The 4,615-nt window shown below is 35.6% G+C and overlaps 1 long non-coding RNA gene across 1 annotated transcript in view; it reads right to left on the bottom strand.

The window, feature by feature from the left end:
• The window catches only part of LOC128248882 (uncharacterized), a 106,714-nt gene that overhangs the window by 26,234 nt on the left and 75,865 nt on the right, over positions 1-4,615 (bottom strand). The window lies entirely within an intron of this gene.

Here is a 4,615-nt window from a genome sequence, read left to right as displayed (position 1 = left end):
TATATATATATATATATATATATCCATGAATTTTTCCATATATTTTTCTACATTCATCTGTTTGTATTCAGTTCACGTTACGTTATGTTATTAGGGTGTTTTATCGATGTACTCTTAAGAGAGAAAAATCCAATATAGAAGTATCTGCAATAAATCATTGTAGCATGCACAAAGAGGAAGATAACAATAGTTATTTCTAATGATAAATTGTTATAAAATAGATAAAGATATATTTATGAGGGAGATTTCAAAAGCATAGCGCTAAAATGATATTATATATTGCTGAATTTCTACTTATAAGCCTGGAAAAATAAATTGTAAGTATATATATATATATATATATATATGAAAGCTAACAAGAGCACAAAGTTATAGACTAAATGTTGGAACAGAAAATTAGATTTTAACTGCAGAGAGATCAATGGCTGACCAGTGATACAATTAAATGTAGACTACGCAATCAAAATAAAGTAATCAATCACATCATTTACAGCGGTCAGTCTTGACAATTACAGAAAAACGCCAGACATCATGTAATACATACCTATATCAATTCAGTGATATGTATATATTTGCACATGAAAACTGGGTTTAAGTTGTGCAACTGCGCAATAAATTCAGTCCAATTAATGTTTAAAAATTCAATAAAGAAATATTAAGGTAATCCATTGCTATTCAAAACTATCTCTTACACGACAGATGTAGCGAATGAAATATATCGCAAACAAACCACAAAGCTCAATTAATTCGTATATTATATATTTAACGCAATTGCAAACACTAATAATCGATTGCAAGAAGAAAAGACAACATAGAAATACGTTAAATAAAACAGAAAACACAAATATTAAAGTATTTCTGTATATGAACGCCAAATAGTGATATAATATTCTTGGCGACAAAGAAACAATATACAGGAAATTAAATAATACTTCAATTCTAATCATAATTCTAATTATACATTTATCAAAGTACAAACTATAAAAAGGCAAGAAAAACATTCACAAATTTTACCAACTCAGTATATCCCCCACACTTTGACGATAACTTCATGGCGATCAGAAATCTGTAATATTTTTATGGGTACAACCTAAAATCTAACCAATGTCTTCGGGGCCCGTACACACCTCAGATCTGAGCAGAGTCTGAGTATTTACAAGCTACAAGTATAACTCATTAAAATTCTGCGTATAATACCTAAAATGGTATTATACACATAATAATTTCAAATCGCATGTAAACATGGCTACCTCAAGGTACATAAGCACTCACAAGCTCTTAATACTTGCTTACTTATGTTCTGTTTCGTTTCTGCCTCTCCTACCACTACTACGCAGGATATCTGTAAATAATATATGTAAGAAGAAATTAATTATTAGTTTGATCAATGGAATCACATTATAAAGATATTTCATACATATTTCGATTTCATGCTTTGAGAACAGATGTTGTATTCCTAGGGATTTGTGCTGTAAATTATACTTTAGTAATTATTATAGTTATAAGTTGTTCATACTCTATCGATAAAGAACAGTTCTTACTATTGATCTTTAGTAAAGATGAAAGATAGGCAGAATTGTTAGAGCGTTGGAGAAAAATATCTTTCAATATTTCTTCTAACATCTTGGGTTTAATGCCCTGCACCGAGTCAACATTGACTTTCTCCTTTCGTGGTCGATGAAACAAAGTACCATTCAAATACCGGAGTTGATATAATCTACCATTCCTCCTCCTTTCAAATTTCAGACCAGTACTAGAAGAACCAATTACTGACTTACGGTTAAATAATACTTTATATATATATTGTTAGATTTGTATAAGGGTGAAATATGAATTGTCAATGTGTTAAATAATAGCATAAGACTGATTGGCACAGGTAGCATATTCATTTATATAAATGGATAAAGCGATACTTTCCACCAAAATTATTCTTTTCTACTCTAGGCACAAGGCCCGAAATTTTTGGGGAGGGGGCCAGTCGATTAGATCGATCCCAGTACGCAACTGGTACTTAATTTATCGACCCCGAAAGGATGACAGGCAAAGTCGGGGTAAACCTAAAAAAAAAAAGGTTTAAGGACGGCATAAGGACTACTATGAAGTCACTTGGAATGGTTCCAGAAGATATAAAAACCCTTGCTTCGGATCGAGTTAGATGGCGAACAAAGGTGCGGAGTGGAGTGAAAGCATTTAAAGAGGCCAGGATAACGCAAGTAAGACCCAAAAGAGATCTAAGGAAGAATGTTACGATTGACAAGGTGAATGACAATAACCTTTTTGTGCGCACTGTCTGTGACAGACCATGCCTTTCTTTTGCTGGGCTCAAATTTCATTTGCGAACGCATGGAAAACGAACCTCCACCAACTATTCTGCCTTTATGTCTGTGCACACCTTTGAATGCAATGTATGCCAGAAGGTTTGCAAATCCAACGGAGGCTTCAAAAAACATTTTACGATCCATAAATCTGCAGCTCTTGGTGGTCCAAATCGGAGGTGCAATCTATGTGGATGTCCTTTCAGAACATTGTCTGGTTTAAAAAGCCACATCAGATGCCATGATGGTGCTAAGGTGTAGACACAGGAGGTGGTCAAACTCTGCATAAGGTGTAGACAACCAGCATATATGTATGAGCTTTGAGTTTTATTTAAGTTCTTGAGAGAGTTCAAGCCGTCGCTAACAAAGTGACTAGACCTTTTAGGTTAAGAGAGTTCCAGGTGTTTGTAAATATGTGGTTGAGTTCGTTAGTTGGTTGAACTGTCGATGCATACACCCAAGTGTGTGTATATATTCACATAATCTGGCATGGAAAAGTTTTGGAATGTCTTACAAATCCTCAAAGAGCCATTAATAGGTTGGATTTGGAGAATTTCGTGTCAGTTTCTTTCGCTCTTCTCTGTCATACCGAGTATTTCTAAGTGTTTGTGTAAATTTGTTGGTACTTAATGTACCTATGACGATAGGTACAAATGGGAATTCATAGTCAGGGTACCAAAGCTGTAAGTTCCGCATTAATTCGCCATCAATGTTCTCTTTTCCCAGGACTTATGCATATTCACATCTGCTGAGCACCTGCCCTCTACAACAGTGCATGACTTTTGTTCCCAGTCCCATAGAACTATATCAGGTCCGTTATGTTTGCACCGAATTGATGTTTTTATTTAGGTGTTCTACAGTATTCTTTGTTTTTAAAGGTGTGAATACCTGCCGGTTCTGACAAGCCTTTGATGTATACGTCAGCGCAGTCCTTCCTGCGGATAGCATTGTAAATGATCTTTGCAATATATCATGCCTCAGGGGCAGGTAGTACCCTACAGACATTTTGTGGCACTAGTATAGCAGAGCTGACATTTTTTTTATTACATTTTGCAAGATAAGTGGTATCTTTGTCCCTCTTATTTATCAGGTATATAGCAGCTGTTTGCTGTTCCTGGATAGCGAAGGCATATCCTTTTAGGTGAGATGTAATCTATCTATTAGAGGTCCAGGAAAGGCTACTCTTCCTGTCAATGCTGTTGTTACCCTATAGCATACGAGATATGCATCCATGCATTGCTTTTTGTTGATATGATACCTGCTTCTCCCCAAGCTTCTATTTAGGTAGGCCAGTCCAGCCCCTTTTGGGTTGCATGAGACAATTGTATTCTCAAAGTACCTGCACAGTAGTTCTTCTCCAACTCTGCAGATGTTGTCTCACTTTAGAGTATGCATGGAATGTACTCATTTCTTTCTTTACTGTTCAGCAGGTAGTAGTTGAGTGATACAATGCGACATTTAAAGGCTATTTGAACTGACCTTATGCATCTACCGCCATCACTTCATCTCACATAAATCCTATCGGTGTCGCTGTTAACGTGGAAGTTGCCAGCGGTGGTCAGTACGTTTCTGGCTTTGATATCCAGGCTGCATATCTCATCGAGTGTTCAGTTCAATATCTCAAATGTTGGCACTAGTACTGGTGCTACAAAAGTATTGTGAGATATGGTCTTGTTAAATATAGACAGCCCTGAATTCCGTATCTTCCGGAGTCTAGAGAAATACTCTTTTGTTATTCTGGCTTTAGTCACAGCACCAACGTATGCAACATTCTCATCGATTCCAAGGTACTTCTAGCTTTCAACTAGATAAGAGAGATAAACAAGCCATCTCTGGTCGATAATCTTTCATCGGTTGACTATCGTGTACGTGAGTTTATCTTGCCCAAATTCCATTCCTATATCTTGTGAGAATGTTGTGAGTAGTTCTAATTGTCTCTTGTTGTTGATCATATTACCAGAATATAATTTTAGGTCCTCAACGATAAATGTGTGGGTGACATTAATTCTGTTCTTTTATGTATGTAGTATGTATGTATGTATGTAAGTATGTATGTATGTATGTATGTACGTACGTATGTATGTATGCATGTACGTACGTATGTATGTATGTATGTATGTATGTATGTATGTATGTATGTATGTATGTATGTATGTATGCTAAGTTTGTTTTTCAAACAGGATAACTATGACAATGCGTACAGCAGAGTATATTCAATGTTTTGTTAATTATTCAAAGATCTAGGATTCATACTTGGAAACGGAACTTTAGACGCTCGAGAAACATCGGTTGTATGTTTT

The sequence above is a fragment of the Octopus bimaculoides genome, chromosome 1 (genome assembly GCF_001194135.2).
Source record: "Octopus bimaculoides isolate UCB-OBI-ISO-001 chromosome 1, ASM119413v2, whole genome shotgun sequence".
NCBI classification, from domain to species: domain Eukaryota; kingdom Metazoa; phylum Mollusca; class Cephalopoda; order Octopoda; family Octopodidae; genus Octopus; species Octopus bimaculoides.
Note: the sequence above shows the minus strand (reverse complement) of the source record. Positions and strands in the feature narration are given on the sequence as shown.